Source organism: Cebus imitator, unplaced genomic scaffold (genome assembly GCF_001604975.1).
Source record: "Cebus imitator isolate Cc_AM_T3 unplaced genomic scaffold, Cebus_imitator-1.0 Scaffold210, whole genome shotgun sequence".
In the NCBI taxonomy this organism is placed as follows: Eukaryota; Metazoa; Chordata; class Mammalia; order Primates; family Cebidae; genus Cebus; species Cebus imitator.
This window is the reverse complement of record NW_016107525.1, coordinates 1,230,514-1,241,502: the sequence shown is the minus strand read 5'-3', so window position 1 is coordinate 1,241,502 and position 10,989 is coordinate 1,230,514.

The following is a 10,989-nucleotide window of genomic DNA, read 5'->3' as shown; positions in this document are numbered from 1 at the left end:
GTATATATTTATGGGGTACACAAAATGTTTTGATACAGGCATGCAATGTGAAACAAACACATCATGAAGAATGGCGCATCCATCCCCTCAAGCATTTATCTTTAGAATTGCAAGCAACCCAATTACACTCGTTATTTTCAAATGTACAGTTATTATTGACTATAGTCACCCTATTGTGCTAGCAGATAGTGGGGTTTATTTATTCTTTCCATATATTTTTTTGAACCCATTAACCATCTACCTTTTTGTCAGCTCTCCACTACCCTTCCCAGCCTCTGGTAACCATCCTTCTATTCTCTATGTCCATGAGTTCAATTGTTTTGATTCTTAGATCCCACAAATAAGTGAGAACATGCGATGTTTATCTTTCTGTGCCTTGCTTATTTCACTTAACAAATCATCTCCAGTTTAATCCATGTTGTTGCAAATGACTGGATCTCATTGTTTTTATAGCTGAATAGTTCTCCATTGTGTACACATGCTACATTTTCTTTATCTTTTCATCTGTTGACAGACACTTACATTTCACCCAAATCTTAGCTATTGTAAACAGTATGCATACGGTTGTCTTTAGATGTATTATTTTGCCATTTGGGTTTTTTTTGCTCCTTCTTATTTTTATCTTTCTGTTTTCCCGACCTAGTTCTCTGTTAATTATTTGAATATACAGCTATATGCTGCATAAAGACATTTCTGTCAATGATGGAGCATATATATGATTGTTTTCCCATAAGATTATAATATCATGTATTTGCTATCCCTTTTCTAGATATAGGTGTGCTTAGATACACGATATTTACTACTGTGGAACTGCCTAAGGTATTCGGTATAGTAACATGACAGGTTTGTAGCTTAGGAGCAATAGGCTATACCATGTAGCCTAGGGGTGTAGTAGGCTATACCATCTAGATGTGTGTAAGCACACTCTATGATGCTCACACAACTGTGAAATTGCCTAGTGTCACATTTCTCAGAATATGTCCTTATCATTAAGTGATGCATAACCGTATTTTAGAATTTGATTTTATCTATTCACTTTTCTCTATACCCTTTTAATATATACATATATTTAGTGGTTGTACCATTTACATTACATATTGTACCATTTACACAAAATGCAGTAATCTTACAACCATATAGGTCTATATTTTCCACTTCCCCATCTTTTTAATGTAATGTTTGTTATGTACAATATAATTAATTACATTTAACTCTGCAACGGATTGATATAATGTTTGTTTTAAATAGTTGCAGGCATTTTAAAGAAATGAAGCGAGAAGGTGACCTTTCATTTTCACCCAAATACTTAAAAGTTTTTGATTCTTTTCATTCATCCCTAAAAATGCAAGGTTCTCTCTGGTGTCATTTCTTTCCAGCTGAAGAACTTTCTCTGGCACTTCTTATAATTCATATCTGTTGGTGATTCATTCTCTTAGTTTTCTTTTGTCTGAAAACATGAAATTTATTCTATGCCAGTGGCTTNGAAATACACATGTATTTAATTTATAGTTGTCTATTTGTCATAGGATAATTTTTAGTAGCTTACTCATTCATACTGGAAGTGGAATTTCTATTAACCTGCCTGTTTTTCAAAAATATTTGAAACATGGGGAAGTGTTTCTGCAGTAATCATAAAGAAAAAAACCATGACAATAAACAGAATGTATTCCACTTTTATAAAGAATGAAAGCAGTTATGCATTTATAATGTATGAATGCAAAGGAAATTTGTTTAAGTCTTAATAAGGATTATTTCTTGGTGGTTGGATTAGGCCTAATTTTTATTTTGTTCTTCAGAACTTGCTATAAGTTATATTTTTACCAACACATTTAATTTTATGATCATAAAAATAATAAAATTGATTTAAAAAGATATTGGAAGGCAATGAATGAATAGTTAATAAATGAATCAGAGTCAATAAATCCTCCAGTAGTTCAGAGGAGGAAAAGATGTGAAGACCAGAAATCTTTCAGACCAGATTGCTTTGTCTATTATATTTATATTTTTCCTGAGAATATTGTATGGCTATATTGTTTTAAAACGTATAAGCATTAAATATCGATTAACCAGAATGTTCAAGAAAAAGAACACTCTGATTAAAAGAACTTTTAACTGATATTTAAGCAATAAAAGTTTTCAGCTTCAACACACTTACTGGACAGTATTTTTAAAACATATGAGCCCATTTCCCTTCCTTATATTCTCAACATAATTGAATCTTCATTTGAACATTAATGATCATTCAGTGCCTCAGACTGTTCATACTGCATATCCGTGATTCCTACAGATGACATTGAAGAATGGCTTTAGTCAGTGTTCACTCAGGATATACCCTGGAAACTGGATTTGTGATTATCTAATATGCACTTTAGTTTATAACTTTCCACTTTTATCTAAAAAGTAGATTTCAAAAAAAACAGTTTTAATGTTTATGTAATTTGAAGATTCTGGGGAATGACTGGGCTGTTTATTTGAAATTTTGCTAAACATAGAAAGCATAGTTGTCATATTGTATTCCAAAAGTAGCTCTTTTTCAAATTGCTTCACTGAAAAATTCTTTCCATATTTGAAGATTAAAGCAGAATAAATGATAGCAGAGAAACAAATAATAATTCTCCCGTGAAGTTTGATAAAAGAGATTTATGAGATTATCATCTCAGTCTGAGAATATTTACCTAGATGGAAAATAAAATGTTAGAGGAACTGAAAATAAAAAATAATAGAAGTTAAAAAAGATAAATACAAGTTACCAATTACTTCATTCTTCTTTTGCCTAGTTCCCCTGTACAGCCTCTGAACCAGAAATAGAAACCAAGCTGGAGGCTGAATGAGAAGCTTATCTCTCTGCCACCCTTGCTAACAGAATCAGCCCATGGATCAAACATAATGAAAAATACTCATATTGTAGCTCAAAAAAGAGAGAGACTTGGTATATAACTTCTTGAATTCAAGGAATAAAACTCTAGAATGAGAAAAATGTTAGAATGCGTCTTCTAACTCACATATGTCGTCACCCAGCACTTACTTAATCTGCCGTCTTCTAAAAACATTTTTTTTTTTTTCGAGACAGAGTTTTGCTCTTGTTGCCCAGGCTGGAGTGCAATGGCACGATCTCGGCTCACTGCAACATCCTCCTCCCAGGTTCAAGTGATTCTCCTGCCTCAGCCTCCGAAGTAGCTGGGATTACAGGCGTTGACCACCACACCCAGCTAATTTTGTATTTTTAGTAGAGATGGGGTTTCTCCATGTTCGTCAGGATGGTCTCGAACTCCTGACCTCAGGTGATTTGCCTGCTTCAGCCTCCCAAAGTGCTGGGATTACAGGTGTGAGTCACCACGCCTGTCCCTAAAAACATTGTATATCCTACTTCCTCCATGTGTCCCTTTTCAAATTCTATCGTCAGACTTTGAAAGGTTTGCTGTGAATATCTTCCAACAGTTATGGTGAGAAATATTTACTGCAGGTAGCTCTTCCTTTTTTTCAGTGGTAAAATATTTTGTGGAGAAGTGATGGAGGGATAGGGTGACAGGAGGATTATACAAGTAAAAACCTTTAGCGTACTTTTTATGTTAATCTAGGTATTCTTGATTTCTCTTTCTCTGTCTCTGAGCATGACTTGGGCACTTACCTTTACCTAAGTGCACTATCATCTGTGGATTTAATGTGCATTTTAGTCACTGTTGGGGGAAAAATAAATTTCCTCAAATCCAAGCCTTTTGAAATATCACTCAATATTTAACTTGAACTTTCCACCAGTTCCCTTTTCCTTCATCCTAGCCTCTCTTTCTGTTTCATGATAAAGGTTAAGACAAGGAGCACTGGCAAAAAAGTTGGGGTAGGATTGGAAGAGAAACAGCAGTCATTTGCAGGCTCCATTTTCACCTGCAGGGCTGCTATAAGAGTTATTAATATACCAAGTCTTATGTTCTTGGTCTTTAAAAGTGCCTTATAGCATACTCCAGTTAACTGTTTATTGCTCCCATTTCCAATCCCCCTACTGTGGAGTGTCTTGCTAATGCTGGGAAATCTCAGGATTACATATTGTCATTCCCCACTGAAGACAGAAATAAGCAGTCAGTAGCTTTCAACATTATTTTCCACTTTCAGTACCCACTGTGCTATGGTTCAGTAGAAGACTTTGTAGGTGGTTAAATTCAAATTTATTTTTTCTATCAATATAATATTATAAAACTTGCCCTAATGTCTTTAATCGGTATTATATGCTGTATAGATAATAGGATAATTTTCCTAATGAAAGTAGCTAATATATGCTATATATATGGAGTTTTCAAATTGTGATAACAATGTCTTTTTGGTGACTATAGTCACCAAAAGGTTTTGTAAAAATGGCTAGTGATTTTACTGATTATCCTCAAATGGCTCAATAAACACATTCTTAATGATTCTATAAATATATTTTCAAAATTATTTTGCTCAGTAAAGTGCCTGTGTGGTAGGAGTTTTAAGCCTTGCACAATTTATTCAAAACAAATTCAATTAATCTTTAAATGTTATAGTCAATAATTTGCTTTGTTTTAGAAAAAAAAAACAGGTCATTTTCAATTTAAAAGAGATTTAAAAACCAAGACTTTCTTTAATTCTACACAATGCTTATGCATACTTATAAAATTTTCAAAAGCCCCTTTTCAAGGAAACCTGCATTTCCTAATCTCTGTTAATGTTCTGCCTGTATCTGGTTCTAGTAGACTGCCCAGGCCCTCCAGTGATAATGTTGAGGAGACTGTGATGTAGTGTATTACTCAGATATTGTGGAAGTGCTGGTGCCTGCGCACCACAGGTATTAGAGGAGAATGAAGGGAAATTGATTTACAAATACTTGAAAAGAAGACTCAGAGGAAAGGATCCTGGTACTCTTTTAAATGCTCATGCTTCTTTTCTCTGAAAGGAGAAACAACACAATTAATATGTCAAGACAACAGAACTAGCTTCTTAGAAATAATTTGAAAGCAAAGAGCGAAAAAGAAAACTTAAAGGATCTTTCTGATCTGACTAGAAGATTCGGTACTCTTTCAGAGATTCCAGAGGGTGCTGATAAAGAACCCTACCTTTTTTGACTAAGGTTCTTTAAGTGTGAGACTGCATCAGGATTCAGTACCACTCATCATTCTGATATCTACTCAGAAATATGAAGTAGCTGAGAATAGCTAACAGCTTTCTAGGAAAAGAAAGCAGTTCTGCATCAGAGCTATATATACATAGTGACTCTATGAAAAGAAATGATTTCAAGGTATATTACTTGAGGCGCAATAAGTTACATTTTGAGAGGTATTTTGCTTATGTCAATTTACCAGATAATTAAAACAATTTACATTGCTTTAAAAATTATAAAAGCAATCTATGTTCTTTGTAAAACAACAGAGAATGAATGATACAATGCTATGTGGAAAAGTATTAAATCAACTGAAAAAGTGGAATATGGCTGGTAGATTAGGAAAGTGTACTGTTTTGATGTTAAATTTCCTGAATTTGACAACTGTACTGGGGTAATATAAAAAAAAAATTACTATTTAGAGGAGATATTCACTGCAGTATTTAGATATGAAGAGCCTCATGTAATTTACTTTCAAACAGTGCAGAAAAAATGTTGCATATACGTGTGTGTACATATCTCTGTGTGTGCATGTGTGAATATAGGTAGATATATATAAATGTGGCAGGGAAAAAGCCAACAATAAAGCAAATGGGGTAAAATGCTATGAAGTGAACCTATGTAAATGATATGTGAGTATTTTGTACTTTTTTATTTTTGCAACTTTTAAGTTTGAAATCACTTTCAAAAATACTTTAAAAATTAAAATGTGAAAGTTCCCTCCTGGATTTTTTATACATAAACATCACACACAGAGGTGTTTTAAAATACAAATAGAATTATGCTATATATTTAATTTCATGATTTGTTTTTTTTTTTTCTTTTTTACTTGTCAGTATGTATTGAACTGTATTAATGTTCCAGGCACTTGGTTTCAAAGTACACATTCATCTTATTGTAGCCAAGTTTTTTCTTTTTTGAGGACCAAATAGTCTATGCTTCTCAATGACCCACTGACTCCTATACATGTGTTTTAAATAACTTTGTTAACACTTACATAATAGTACAAAGATTGAGAGTTTGAGAAATCCATAATACTTCTAGGGTTTTACTATGGAGAGAAAAGCCATATTATGAAATTCAACTTCAATTGCTCCTTGATTCTCTTATGGAAAAGGTAGATCATTCATATGGTTCAAATTCCAAATTGTACAAAAAAAGCATAGAGTGAAAAGCATTCTTTCCACCTTCTTCCCCTGATACCCAGTCCTTCTTTTCAGAAGCACCCAGTGTTATTTCTTACTTATGCATTCATTTAGAGATATTGCATGCATTTCCATTATGTGTGTGTGTGCACCATTATATCTTCACAGCATATATATATATATACATATATATATATATGTCTGCATATTAATATATAGTCATGTGTTGCTTTATGACAAGAATAGAGTCTGAGAAATGCATCCTTAGGTGATTTTGTTGTGTGAAGACCAAAGAGTATGCTTACATAATCCTAGAAGGTACAGCCTACTACACACCTAAGCTATATGGAAAAGCCTATTTCCTCGGCTACAAACCTGTATAGCATGCGACAGTACTGAATACTGTAGGGATTGTAACACAGTGGTAAGTATTTATGTATCTAAACATAGGAAAAGTAATATGTTGTGCTACAATGTTACAACAGCTATGATGTCATTAGGTAATAGGAATTTTTCAGCTCCATTATAATCTTACACGATCACTGTGATATGTGGTCTGTTGCTGACCGAAATGTCTATATGGGGTGTGTGACTATATCTGTGTTATATTCAAGTTAATGACAGATGTACTGAACCCCTTCTATGTGCCAGACACTATTTTAGGTGCCAGTGATATAACAATGAACAAAACCAAATCTCTGCTTGTATGTAGTCATCATTCCGATGGGAGTAGATGTACAAGAAACAAGCATAATGAATACATGATATAATATGTTAGAAGGTGAAAAGTGCCATTAAACAAAGGGCACAGAACAAGAGGTTAGGAGTGCCAAGCAACGGAGCAAGGGTGGATTGGGTTAGAATTCTAAATAGGATGGATAGGATAGTCTTCCTTGAGAAAGTAACATTAAAACAGAGACATGAGAGAAGTTAGAGAGACTGTCTTGCAGATATCTGGATAATATCAGCAAAAGGAAACAGCTGTGTAAAGTCCCTAAGGTGGGCACATCAAGTCTGTTATCTTCTAGGAATAATAAAGGGGTCAGTCTGACTGGATAAGAGTAAGCCAAAGAATAAATAATTCCATAGGAGGTCAGAGAAGAAATGTAGAGCTATTTCAAATGGAGAGCCACTGGAGAATTCTGAGCAGATAAATTATATTCTCTGACTTAAGTTTTAAGAAGATGCTTCTCTGGCTGCTGTGTGGTTGTGTTGAGAATACACAGTAGGCAGGCAAAGGTGAGGGCAAAAAGACAGATTAAGTGGGTATTGTAAGAATCCAGGCTAGTGGTGTTGGTGGTTTGGACCAGGATGGTAGCAGTAGGCAGACTATGCATATGTTTTGAAGGCAGGGCCGACCAGATTTCCTGACAGATTAGAATGTAGAGCAACAGAAAGAGGCGAGTCAGGAATAAAGCCAATGGTTAGATGTGAGCAACTGAAAAGGTGGGGTTGCCATCAGGAATGGGCACAAGTTCTGAGAGGCCTGAAGTTTATATACAATTTGGGGGACCCTCCTCAGGAAAATGAATATAAAATTATAAAAACAAAATAAGATGTCTGATAAAAATGGGGCTATGTTTTAGAATGAGAGAATAAATGACAAAATTCACAAGTACTAAAAAGCTAATAGACACCATGAATATCATAAAGTTTAGAAAAATAATAATATTTAGATTTTTACAGGAAACACTTTATCAGTTGTTTAATTTCCAAAAAATATTTTTTCTCTGAATATTCCTCATTGAAGGGATATTCTTTCTGTTCTTCTGTCTTTCCTGTATAATACTTTACCTGAGTATATAACTGAGTGTTTTATAAAGTTTTCTTCTCCTTGCAGTCTCCATTTCTTCAAGTCTCTTTCTTCTGTTTATTGTTTAAATTTTTATTTTTTTCTTTAACTTCTATGTTGGATACTTTCCTCAGGGTCTGGCAATCCTTGCTTGTTGACACGGTCCTTTGCTTGGCTGAACTTTAGTCAGGCTCCTGAATCTTCTTCTAGGCCTATCTGTGCGCTTCCTTGTAAAATCCAATTTTAACAAAGAACCCTGCTAAGTCAATTTAGCAAGAATTACCAGCCTTGATATTTGATAGTCCTCAGTATCTGATTGGGTTTGTCATTGTATATCATCCCCCATGTGACGTCTGATCACCCTGGCCTGTCTTCAGCAAGAATACCGTTAGGTCAGTTTAGCCAGAATCTCCCTTACCCATGATGTTCCATCTTAGTAATTTTCCATCTACTGGCCTCCACTGGGCTCCCTGGCTATAAATTCCCATGCTGTATTTGAAGGTGAGCCCCATTTCTCTCGCACACTGTGAAATTCCATTGTAGTGATCCTTATACCTATCATGATGATCCTGAATAAGGTCTTCCTTACCATACTTTAACAAAGTATTTGAAAATTTTTTCTTTAACATTACCTGTTCATGTTTGAAAGTGCTAAGTGTAACTCAGAGCCTGTGGATGTAGCTGGTTTACTTGGTGTGTGAGTGGACTATTCATTGGGAGCTCCCTGATATCTATATATTGAGGTTTTTCTTCTTGGGCTCATCAGTTTCTCCAGAGAAGGCTTTTCCAGTCTCTTGCCTAGAGAATGGAAGACTGGCTCCCAGTGTCCAGTTTATTATGCATAAGGTTGCTTAATCTCCTTGTTTTAGGTAAAGCGTCTAGGTCCACTATATCTAGTCTTCCAGTTCAGTGACTCTATTTTTCCCCAAAGCTGGAGAATAATCTTTCAAACATCTGCAGGGTACGGGAAAGACAGTTATACCTAGCTCTGGAATGAGGGAAAGGATCTTTCCAAATTAAACTTAGTTTCATCCAAACCTCCTAATTTTAGCTCTCTTTTCCTGAACTCTCTCAGTTCCAAAGGTACCTTCTGCTAATTTCCAGGCTTTATGGGTATATCGGATTGTAAATCGGATTATTTCTCAGCTTTCTCCACTGCTGGCTGAGTTCTCTACCTAGATCAATTAACTAAGTCTATCTAAGTCAGCTAACACTAATCCATCTGGTTTCTATTTCAAAAAATTGTATTGCTGTTATCTCTTCTAATGTTCTTCTCAGTCTTCAGGATTTTTGTCTTAAACAATTTTGTCCCTCCATTTTTAGTGGGTTTTTCAGGGGGAATTAAAATCAGTTTCCTATATTCAATCCACCATCTATTCCAGACCTCCTTGAGATGCAACATTTTAATACTTAGTTGTCTTACTGTTATATTTTGACCAGGAGTGCTGATTCCATTCACTTTTCAGGGTAATCACCACCACCACCTCCATCACCACAATAAATTTAACTAACCATCTTTCATTACGTGGGAATTAATTACAGACAAGAGGGCACAGTATTTCATGTCAATGACTCAACAATTATGAATTGAGACTCTATTGTGTGTCAGGCACTGTGTTAGGCATTTAATATGTAGAAATATTGAATATGCTAGAATATTAATATCAAATATTAATACACAATTGAAAAGCATGAAATATGTTGAAATATTAATAATGCTGAGTCCATATCTGCACTGGGATCACAGTTTAGCAGGTTGAACAGTGTTGTAGATAAAAACTGCTATGCATAATATCAGAAGTAAGTAATAACAAAGTTCAAAGACAGCTTAGAGGAAGGTATTATCAACTCTGTTCATGGAAATCTTCCTGAAGGCATTGATGCTGAAATAGAAAAGCAGGGGTGGTATCTTTCTATTTAGATAAAAAAGATATAATTAAGTTAGGTTATACAATTTAAATCTTTCATACTCCTGATTTTGGTCATAGGGCTCTTTTAGATGTTAGAATCCTAGACACAGAACAGAGGAGATAAATAAGTAGATATCTCAGACCGTATTAACTCAAGATGACAAAATGTCACAGTGGCTATGTTTAGAACCCTAATTCACAGAAGCAGAAGAGAAGATATGCAGTGAAGCCTTTTTTTGTCTTTATTGGGATGTGGTGGTGTTTAATGTGCTGACATGTAAAAAGTACTTTATAAGTTACATAATATTAAAGCATTTTATTATCAATTCAAAAACAAAAGCTGATATTTTAGTGACAGAGGCTGATTTAACAAGTACTGAGCACCTACTTTGTATTGGGAACTCTTCGGGTGTTGGAGATACAGTGATGAACAAAATGGAAGGTGGAGGACACAGCTCAAACAAGTGTCGAAAGTGCAGTAAATATGGGTTAATAAATGCAGGTTGCAATAGAAGCATATATATATAACACAGCATATAACAGGTGGAGCTAACATAGTTTTGGACTTCTGGGAAGGTCTTCCTGAAGAAACTACACTAAACAGAGGCAAAAAATATGATGTGAAGTTAGCCAGCGGAAGTTGGAAGTGAGACAAAAGAATTTTGGACAAAGGATACAGCACATGTGAATGTCCAAAAGAGGTCCTGAGTAAAGTTCATTCAGAAACCTGCAAAAAGGTCAGCAGCATGCCTGAAGCCTAAAGTATGAGGCAGAGAGTGACACGGTATAAGACAGAAGTGCTTTGGGAGGCTTAGGCAGGCAGATCATGAGGTCAAGAGATTGAGACCACCCTGGTCAACATGGTGAAACCCCGTCTCTACTAAAAATACAAAAATTAGCTCGGCGTGGTGGCGCTTGCCTGTAGTCCCAGCTACTCGGGAGGCTGAGGCAGGAGAATTGCTTGAACTCAGGAGGCAGAGGTTGCGGTGAGCCCAGATCGCGCCACTGCACTCCAGCCTGGGTAACAAGAGC